Source organism: Alligator sinensis, unplaced genomic scaffold (assembly GCF_000455745.1).
Source record: "Alligator sinensis unplaced genomic scaffold, ASM45574v1 scaffold222_1, whole genome shotgun sequence".
NCBI lineage: Eukaryota > Metazoa > Chordata > Crocodylia > Alligatoridae > Alligator > Alligator sinensis.
In genome coordinates, this window is record NW_005841912.1 from 1,215,734 (window position 1) to 1,227,202 (window position 11,469).

General features: G+C 47.0%; 1 protein-coding gene across 1 annotated transcript in view; it reads right to left on the reverse strand.

The window, feature by feature from the left end:
- Positions 1-11,469, reverse strand: part of LOC112549464 (interleukin-8-like) — a 22,099-nt gene that overhangs the window by 1,001 nt on the left and 9,629 nt on the right. The window lies entirely within an intron of this gene.

Consider the following 11,469-nt stretch of genomic DNA (forward strand, 5'->3'; position numbering starts at 1 on the left):
ACAAGGTGCCACCCCCGCCAGGGCCACAAGCAGTAGGCAGTTCCAGTGGGTGGAAGGTGAAGGCGTGAAAGGGGCAGAGCCAGCCAGGAGTGCGCCGCATCCCGTCCAGGCACCTTCCCGCCAGTCAGGGACTCACGCTCAGTCTGGAAGGCCACCTTCGGTGAGGTGGGCAACTTATTCATAGATTCATAGATGTTAGGGTCGGAAGGGACCTCAATAGATCATCGAGTCCGACCCCCTGCATAGGCAGGAAAGAGGGCTGGGTCTAGATGACCCCCGCCAGATGCATATCCAACCTCCTCTTGAAGACCCCCAGGGTAGGGGAGAGCACCACCTCCCTTGGGAGCCCGTTCCAGACCCTGGCCACTCGAACTGTGAAGAAGTTCTTCCTAATGTCCAGTCTAAATCTGCTCTCTGCTAGTTTATGACCATTATTTCTTGTGACCCCCAGGGGCGCCTTGGTGAGTAGAGCCTCACCAATTCCCTTCTGTGCCCCCGTGATGAACTTATAGGCAGCCACAAGGTCGCCTCTCAACCTTCTCTTGCGGAGGCTGAAGAGGTCCAGGTGCCCCAGTCTCTCCTCATAGGGCTTGGCCTGCAAGTCCTTAACCATACGAGTGGCCCTTCTCTGGACCCTCTCCAGGTTATCCACATCCCTCTTAAAGTGCGGTGACCAGAATTGCACACAGTACTCCAACTGCGGTCTGACCAGTGCCCGATAGAGGGGAAGTATCACCTCCTTGGTTCTGTTCGTCATGCATCTGCTGATGCACGATAAAGTGCAGTTAGCTTTGCTAACTTCGCCGAAACCTGGACAGCAGCATAAACCTTACTTTGCCCTGAGTCGTATGGACCCCAGGGTTATGTCGTTTATTTTTTATTACTGAGATGCCTTCAGGCTTGCATGCCAGTTCTCTCCTTAGTTGCCAAATCGTTGCAGACAGAGATGAGGAAGGCCAAGATCATAGCTTTGTGGTCATCGTGGTTTCTTTGCACGGGAATCACATTCCACAGTTTCACGGGAGCTGAGCTAATCCTTTCTTTCCTCCTGGATCCAAGTATGAACTCACTGGCATCTAATGACCAATTTCAAATCACCACCGAATCTAAAACTCCACCTCTGTTTTATGGCAAATCATTGGAGTCGGATAGTACCAGAGAATGATCTTTCAGTTCAGGCCACTGGCATATCTGTATGTTTCTTTATTTTACAATCTCACATGCCATCTTTACGGCCAGTAAGTCTTTGTCAAATAGGAAAGCTACAGCACAGCTGAGCATTTCTTGTTCTAACAACCATGTGACACATTGCGGAAGCAATGAAACTGTCTGGATCAGGGGTGGGCAAAATACAGCCTGCAGGCCAGATCTGGCCCACCGGTGGGAACCCACCAATTGATTGTATCTGGCCCACAGCTGCCCCCATGGTGTTCCACATGGGGCCAAGACCTACCCACTCCCCCCGGGGCAGCCTGCACCTTACTCCTACCCACACCCACTGATTGCTGCAGCCCCTACCAGAGTGTACAGCTTCCCAGCAGACATGGACAACTGGTGCCACCTTAGTCGGGGGGAGCATGTGCCCCCCGCCTTGTGACCAGTCCCACCAACCGGTGGGGGGGTCCCCCGTGGCTGATCCCACTGACCAGGGGGGTGTCCCCCACAACAGATCTCTCTGCCCGGGGTGGCAGGGGTCCCCTGCAACTGATCCCGCGATGGCCGATTGCTGTGGCCACTTCCAGAAGTGGCTGCAGCTGCTTTTGGGAGCGGCTGCAGTGATCAGCCGGCACTTGCAGGGGGCGGACGGGCACTCCTGCCTGCCCCACCTGCCAATCACCTAAGCAGCAAGCGTGGCCGGTTGGGGGGTGCACCGGCATTCTCAGGGGGTGCACATGCACCCCCGTGCACCCCCTATGTGTCACCTCTGCCAGCAGGATTGCTCCCAGTACAGCTGAAGCTGTATGGGTATTGCTCAGTTTCCCTCATTTCAGTAGCTCCTCCTCTTCCTGCCCCTGCTGTGCTGCTCTGGGCAGCAGGTAGTGTAGGGATGCAATGGCAGCCATGGAGACACACGTGAGGCACCATGTACCTAGCCAGGCAGAAGGGAAGCTACAGCCAGGCAGCTCCTGGCCTAGTGCACAGGGTTCCAGCTCCAGCTCCCAGCTGCCTTCTGTTCATTTGGCTGCTTGCAGGTAGCTGCTCATCCTGCTGAGTGGGTGGAGAGGGTGGAAGGTGGCTAGGAGCTGGAGCAGGAGCTGGCCAGCGGCAGCTTCTCCCCCACTGGCTGGGCATCTGCTGCCCAGCATGCATTCCCATGCCTTCCCAGCTTTACCTGCTGCCTGCAGTGGTGAAGTAGGGGCAGGAAGAGGAGAAGAAGGAGCCTCTGGATGTGGGGGAGCCAAGCAGTACTTGGGTGGCTGCAGCAGCAGCCCTGCTGGGAAGCTGTGCACACTGGCTGGGGCTAGGGTGGCACTGTCTGGCGAGTGCAAGGCTTCCCAGGGTGGGCATGGGCTGTCCTAGGTGGGAGCTGGCATGACATGGCTCCATGCAGAGGGCTGCAGGGGCAGCCACGGGCCACATGGGGGGTGAGGAGGAGCAGACCAGACCTGCACCTACACCTGCACCACACTGCCCAGGCAAGCTGTACTGCATGTGCCCCTTGTCCTCCACTCCCTCCCTCCCTCTCCCCAGCCCTGGCCGGCTCTGGGACCTAGCATGTGGGCAGCCTCCCCTCCCCCCGACATACACCCCCACATACATGCCTACCCCCTTCATACACACCCTGCAGCCCCCCCATACACCCCCTCCATCCACACCATCCACACATACCCCCCACATACACCCCCACACACACCCATGTACACACCTCCCGTGCATACACCCACAGCCCTTCCCACACACACCATGCCCTCCACACATCCCCACCCCACACAATACAAAAGTAATATTTTATTTCGAACTATTATGCTATTGCTTCTATAAAAAAATATATAAATCAGGACAAAATACATAAAATCAGGACAAAAAATAGTTTTTGAAATAACATTAAAATATAGTAGATTCTTCATTTTTAGTATATTATTTGTTTTTTACCTAGTACTGTATTTGTTAAAACGATATCTTGTGAAAGATTTTATGTGTGCGCTTCCTGATAGCTCACCAATCTTGTTAAGTGGCCTTCCAGCTGAAATAATTGCCCACCCCTGGTCTAAATAGTATCAGTTATTAGAACAGTTAAAGCATGCATAAAGAAGCACCTCTTCATAACAACCAGGAATCTTCTTAAATCCGAGCAGTTATGAGAATTGAGGGTCGTTGTTTTCTGTTCAAAGCACATGGCTGCCATCTGACGTGGTCCCCTAAAGTTTTGACTGAGAAAGCTTTCAGAAGTCAGTGGAAGCTTTTTCTGAGTATTGATGGGCCTTCCCCATACCACATCAAAGCTTCATCAAGTAGAGACTGGCCCAAGTAGCATTCCTAGTTCAAAACCAGCTACCCCTGTGTGCGTACTTGTAGAACTGCTTTCAGGTTTAATGTTTCTAGGACAAAGTGATACTTCCTTATCAAAAGTACTACTTCTCTTATTTTGAATCAGTGTAAGCTACAAATCAAATGAGATATGTCTCTCATGGATGCGCAGGAACCAGAAGGACAAGCCCATGTAGACTTTAAAACTAAAAAAAACCCAAAACCCCCTTTTTTTTTATGATTCTCTGTCCTCTCTTTATTACCATTATTTGGAAGGAAGAGGAAAGTAAATAAAAGACAATTAAACAAAAACTTTAGGTCAGCAGTAGTTGTTTATAATATGTAACGCCATGTGTCAGGTTTTGCTTGTTTGGAGACAAGCTTTTGCATGTTTGTGGTTTATTTTTCTTTATGAGGCAGTGTGCTGCGCATGCCGGCTTCCTCCTTTAAAAATGACAGCTCAATAGCAGCTCTGTTCTGGGACCAACTGGTGAAATCTTAGTTTTATTTACATCAATGGCAAGACTAGGGTTGCCAACTCTGAATCTATTCCAGGAGGTTTCTGGAACACTAACGTGCCTGACACACACAATGCAAACGTGCCCATGTGCTTGCGTATATCAGTTGCAGATTATGGTGCGTCGGCTTTACATCAAGAAGGCAAATGCACGATACTATGACATTTTAAAAACCCACCGGACTAGTATATGTCAGATTCAACATTTAATACTTATTTTAATGAATGCCCTATCATTTATCTCCCAGGTGACTTTCAGTAGTCTCCTGGAGATTTATATCTAATTCCTGGAGACTCCAGGGCAATCCTTGAGAGTTGGCAACCCCAGGCAAGATTCCCATTGGCTTTGAAGGTGTCAGGGGTTTCATGACTGATTTTAGACTGTACTTTAGTTAGATAAGGAATATAGAAACAGTTGGTGCTTAAATACATCGGATATTCTTATTTGTAATGGAAGTATTTGGACGATACATGGGTTATATTATGGCAACAGTGTTGAAGCTGCTTAGAACTAATAATTGATAGTACAATACTGCTCACTTTCTTATCTTTTTATATAACAAAGGTTTTCTCTGTTAAGAGAGTGATCTGTGTCTTCTAGTAGGTATTAGGGATATTGATTGTAGCCGTGTTGATCTAAAGTCACAGTCAGACAGGATTTGTCTGCCTCTAGTACTCTATAGTTCTGTATAAACAAAACACCTGTTACTAGATATGCTAATGAATATGTGTACAAAGCTTTAAACAGCAATTTTAGGCCCTGTAGCTGGTATGGCAGACTGAAATATATCATGATATTTGTTACTAAATCACCTACTACACCATATGTAGAAATCATTAAACAGTAGTAACAGCTTCATATATGTTGCTATTTTGCTGCTCTGAACAGTGCAAATGCATCTTCTATGTATCTCCAATCACATAGGTTTCATAAAGGAATCTTCCATGCTATTTCTTTAAGTATGATTCATTTCTGCTATCTGTATAGAAAAAAAAAATTAGATCATGGAAAGCAGCAAGTGTGGCTGTGTCATGTTCTGCCTTGGCACTAGCACGTGATATAATTTTCAATAAAAAATAGATGTTACGTAGATCTAATATACAAGAAAGGCTCTTCAAGGAAAAAACACAAACCGCCCACAGTTCAGGCTGGGCCTACTGGGAACTGAAGCATAATCTGTCACTTCAAGAAAATCACCAGGCTATTTCCAAATCTTGTGCAATGGAATAATAGTGATCTTAGGCTGTAATATAGTCCAGGGTTCTTTATGGTTTCCTTCTACACTAATATAAAAATCTCACACAACTGTTCTGAAAGCTGCCAAGAAGTGTTTTGACGTCTGTTGTCCCAGTTGAGCTGCTGACACTGAAAGCCAAAATATACTTGTGCATTTTTAAAAGCAGTTTCATTCATCGGTTATTCAACTAACATTTGCTAGAAGTTGTTTCATCCTAACATATTAATTTGTCACAAACACGTCTTTATGTGAATTCCAATATGATTCAGCATTAATTCAACTGATTCTGTTTAGGGTACATTCAGATTTTTTAAGACTGACCTGAGTTTCAAGTACCCTGTAATAATGAGGTCATTTTGACTGACACTAGGTCAGAAAAGAGGCAGCAACAACTCAGTTCACATAATAGAAACTAAAAGACTCCCTGTAGGATTGCTTAACGCTGCCTAGAAGGAAATGCTTCTCAATCAGCAAACATGACTTGCCAACAAATATGTAACATCTGCAGTATTCAGGAGGGAGCAGTACCCAGTTTCGTCAGCCACTGATAGTTTGCTTTCCTGTGAGGTAACTCACCAAACGCATTTGACGTGATGAGGAGCGAGAGCACAATTGTGATGAGCCAAAACAGCTTAATCTTGAAGACGATCAAACTCTCTGTCAGTTGCCCAAGAGCTGACCTGACCCTTTGCCCAGAAGTTAAACCCAGCCTAGGGTAATGTTAAAGCACCATGCAGACACCTAGTAGACATGCTGAATGAAGGAAATTGCATAGATGTATTTGCACCTCTGAAATGCATGCAGAATAGTTACTTGAGTACGAGTCCATTACAACCCCACTAAAGAACCTTGGCTTTTTGATTCCAGATGCAGTAATTCATGCTTGTTAACTCCCGAGGTCTCCAGTTCAGTGCCTGTGATACCACATAAGCAGGCTGTAGCTCTTTTTTCGGAGCTGATATGAACTCATAGACTGCTCAGTAGAGAGTCACTGTCTATATGGGCATGGCATTTACTGTGCAGTAAATTAGTCTATTGCATGGTTAGCTAGTACTGTAGATACAGATAGATTTACCATGTAGTAGCGCATGTGTAGACAGCTGACCAGGAGCAACTTGCTCCCCATCAGCCCAGGCAGCAGTGGGCAGGGGAACTGTCCTGTCACCGGGCAGCTGCCTCCCAGCCCCATACCCTGATCAGCATGCACAGAGGCTGGGGAACTGTTCCCTTCCCCAGGCATCTGTCTCCCAGCCCCACACCCCAATCAACAGTTTCTCAGCCCCAGCCCATGCCAATCAAGGCAGTGGCTGGGAGGCAGTTTCCCTGGAGGCAGGACAGCTCCTCCCACCCTCTGCAGCCCAGGCCTGATGCCAGTGCTCCCTGGCAGCCTTGGGCTGACACCTGGGGGAGTCTGAAGTTCCCCCTGGTTGGTGTAGTGACACAGAGCAGGGCAAAATGAGCTCTTCACTGAACTGCTCCTATAAGAGCAAATTTGCTGCCGATGGCCACAAATATAGACATATTCCTGGGGAAAGCTTACTGTGCCTTATTTTACTGCGCAGTAAGCCTATGGCACACTACTAGCATGTATAGACACGCCCACTGACAGCATTTATTAAGTTTGGGTTATGAAAAATTATCACATGATTTTCCTACACAATCACAATTAAGCAATCCAGCTCCCACATAAAATCATAGGAAAGTAGGGCTGGAAGGGAGCTCACAAGGTCATCTAGTCCAAACCCTCGCTCAGGGCAGGATCATCTCTGACTAAGCCATCCCAGCCAAGTGTTTGTCTCACCTGCTTTTGAAAATTTCCAAGGATGAAGATTCCACAATTTCTCTAGGCAGCTTGTTCCTATGCTTGATCACTCTCATAGTCAGAAAGTTCTTCCCAAACCCCAACGTAAATTTCCTCTGCTAAAGCTTGAGGCCATTGCTCCCAGTCCTGTCCCCTACAGCCACACAGAAAAGCCTATCTCCATCGTCTCTATAATTGTGCTATTTGAAGTCTCTTATAAAATCCCACCTCAGTCTTCCCTTCTCCAGACTAAATAAATCTTGTTCTTTCCACTTTTCCTTGTAACTCTTGCTTCTCAGGCCCCTAATAATTTTTCTTGCTCTACACTGGACTCTTACCAAACTGTCCAGAGCCTTCTTGAAATGTGGGGTCCAAAACTGGACACAGTAGCTGGACACTTCTGTACTAGGACTGTATAATTGGTGGTCTATGGCCTGCATGCACCCCCTGAGGGGTTAACCTGTGGTCCCTGGGCTCCCAGTCTGGGCACTGCTCCATCTATCGCTCTTGCTGCTGCTGCTGGAGCCTCTAGACTCCTCCTCTCTCCTCCAGATTCTGCTTCCTGGGTGCAGGGCAGTTTGGCATAGCCTGTGCAGGGAGTGAGCCTGTGGCTAGGGGTTTTGGGGGGACGTAAGGACCCTGTGTGGTATGGGGCTCCAATGTGGTGCAGTAGGGTTTGCCTGCTGTGCAGTATGGTAGGGCATACATCCTGGTGCAGTGAGAAGTGTTCATCATGCAGTACAATGCAGTGTGGCATGTGACCCACACAGCATGCAGCCTATGTATCTGGCTCCCAGAGCAGTGTTAACTGGCTGACAGGGCTCCTTATGGGTCTGCCAAACTTCTAGACCCATGGGGAGTCCCATGGACCAGATAATGTGGCCCTGTGCACAAGATGTTGGGCTATGTGTGGGGCAGTGCAAGGCCCCAGGGCCTGATCCTGGCATGCCAGACCAGGTGAAGGCAGCATGGTGTCCAATCCAGCACTGGCCCTGCACTAATTGATGGCCCACAGGGCCAAAAAGTTGAGCACCACTACATTAGGCAATCAGCTGCACACAATCCAGATTCCAGAAACAGAACTTGTCTAACCAGGTGACCAGGCTCTGCCAGGGTATAAGCAGAAACTTCCATCATTTCTGTATACTTGTGGTCTCACAGCCAGGCGATCATGAAATATGAGGAGGGACTGAGTGGTTTAGTGCCTGTTACAGAGACAGAAAACAACTGATACATTAAAATCTTGTTTTGGCAGCTCCTGAAAGTGGGTACCACAGAAGGCAATCAATTGCATTCTTATTCATGACTAAGTATACAAATCAGGGAAGACCACAAGAAGAGGAGTAATTATACAAGCATGTATTGCCGTAAAAGTTTGTATGTCAGAGGCAGCAAATGATGACACAAACAGAAAAGAATGTTGTAATCCAAAGGTAAATGCATGATCCATGGTCTAACTCACTAGCCATTGGCTTCAGACCGCTGTTATTCTTCAGGCAAAGACTATAGAAGCACTTCTTTTAGGGCTTTATAAAGTGGCTGCAAACTCTCATTGTTTCTTGGCACAGGAGAAAGCAGGGCCTGAGCCTGTTCGCACTGCAGGAATGTTCTGAGGGCGGACATTTACAAGCAAAATCATTGGAGAGCTAGATTTTCAAAACTGCTCCCATGTAGGCAGCTAAATAAAATGGGCAAATTTTCAAAAGAGCAGTGTACCCAGGCAACCCTACTGATCTCAGCAGGAGCTACTGAGTAGTGTAGAAAATCTAGCCCCTTTACTTACATGTCTAAACAAGTGGATGATGACTTGTTGGATGATGACCTATATTGAAAACTTGGCCCACAACTCTTTGGAATGCAGGCCAAGATTTTTTTTTTTAATGTGGCACCTAGTATTATTCTCATGAATCCATATTTTGTTGCTTATGTCAAGTAACCTGATATTCTGAATGGATGAACTTTCTGTAGCATTCATTGACTTCTGTAACACCAAATTTTAGTAGACAGGGAAAAAAAAGAAACAAGAAACCCCAACATCCTAATCTATCCACCATTCCCACAAAGCTTCTAGCTCAGACTACAGAAACACAGCAAACAAGCCACTGTTCACTCTAGCTGTATCTGAAGAGAAATATAGATATTAAAAATGTTTGAATGAATTTTGTGTTCACAGGAAAAGCTGGGTGAATAGTAAAGGAGACCAAAATCCTTTCTTTATCCATTGGTCAGTGGCTGCGTCTATGCAAGACGCTGACTGCTCAGTAGCCCAGTACTACTGTGCAGTAGTGTTGCATAGCAAAAACTGTGACATGACACTACTGTACAGTAGTATTAGACTACTGTGCAGTAGCATCACAAAAAAGGCATTTGCTAGCAGTACTGCACAGTAACTCAGGTTACTGTGCTCTTATTTAGTACTTGTTTATACAAGTACTAAATAAATGTGTAGTAACCACTGCTCAGTAGTGTCTCATGTAGACACAGCCATTAACAGCCTGAGCAGTCTCTGAATTTATATTTAAGGTACTTACCATATCTACTTGAATATAAAATGAGGTCCCCCCAGTTGGCATGAGGAAAAATGCCCCTTGCCTTGTAATTGAATACAATGAAATCATGCTAAATACATTGTCTATCATTAAACTACTGCCAAAAGCAGCAAGAGCTCAACAATGGAAGCCAGCCGTGAAACTGATTTTTTTTTGCATAAAACACACGGTTCATATTGAACAAACAAGCTAATTGGAAACTTTTTTTGTGTGTACGGCCCTTAAGAAAAAATAAGCAGTTGCACCCCCAGGAGGAAATGAGCATGACGCCTGGAGCTACTGCAAGATCAGGCTGGCACGTGAGGATGCTAGAGCTTGTTTTAACACCCTCCCCTGGTGCCCAAAATGCTGTTTTAAAAAAAAATTCATTTCCAAGTCCAAATCAGCTCCAAATTTCAATTGAGCAGAGCTCAATCATTCAAGTCTGTGTGGTACTACCACCAGCAAGCATCCTGCCACCCATACTCTTCAGTCTGGGGCTTCAAATACTCCCAAATCCATGTCAGGCATCCTACATGCAAGCTCCCATCCTAGAGACCTGAGAGTTCAGAAGCCCACCAGACACGTTTGACCTTAGCCAAAAGAAGCAGCTAAAGGAAAAGCCAGAGAACAATCCCCCACTGCCATAAATTGTGTAGCTGAGATACGTTTGGAGATATTTGTAGACTCTTGCAGGGGCCACCTTACCTGCCTGCAGTGCAAGGGACAGGCCTTCACACACTAAGTACACTGAATCATTCAAAGCTGAGAAGATTGTGGTGCATGGTGACTCCCCTGCCAAGCCAAGAATACGATAGTGCAACCCATCTGAGTAAAAAATATAGGAGTGCCTGTTAAGTGCAGTCCCTCTTCTGACTGTTTCTCAGGTCATGGTGAACCACTACATTGGATATATTTTTATTCCTCTCCACTCCCACAACTGAGATGCACTTAACTTTCCCATTTCAAATGATTTCTGGTTCTTCATCAGCCTCCAAAACATAGCATAGATCATAAAGTGGAGCCCCAAACAATTCATCCCTCTGTCACCCCCTCTCTAAATCTGGCACATATGTTTAGTGTGGCCCCACCCTCCATCAGGTGAAGCACAGCCAGGTTGCTAAGTTTCCCTGTGCCTCATCTGCAGGATGTGGGCATGGCAGCGCTGGGAGCGGGGGCAATGTCTTGCTGCCACTTGCCCCCTTCCACTTGGAGCAAGCCATGCCCACATCCCGCCCACCCCCCCACCCTGGCTAGGCAAGTGGTAGCAGGGCAGAGCCCCCGCTCCCAGTGCCACTCCATCCACATCCCGTGCCTGCCCCACCCTGGCTGGGCAGCTTGTTCCAGCTCCAGCCCCAATTCCTCCCTCCCCCATGCCCCTCCCCTTCCTCCTCCCCCAACCACAACAAACTTAACAGGCAGAGACAATTGTGTCAGCTGCCTGTTTAGTTTATGGCTGAATTGCCAAATCTTTTCCAATTCTTTTCTGAATCGGTTTGAATGCTTTGAATTGATTTGGAGCTTTTAATTGGTGTCCCAGTTCAATTCGGATTCAGAGATTCGGCCTCCGAATCAGGCCGAATCTCCTCTGAATAAAATCAGCTACCAAAGCATCACACAGACCTATTCTACATCACCTTCTGGAATCAAATAGACCTGAACCTACTGGTGTATAGGGAGTGATTGCAGAAGGACCACTTGGGGGCTGGGATGTATCAGGGCCTCATAACCCTTATTTTAGAAAAGGAAGCAAGGCAGGAGTTCAAGAGCTGGAGAACTATAATGCTCTTGAGCTTTGACTATAAATTGATGGCCAAAGTCTGGGGCCAGAGACAAGAATCCTAGCCCACATGAACGACCTCAACGTCCTGTACAGGGAGAAGTGGTCAATGGAAAGAGAGTTGCAACATGCCCAGG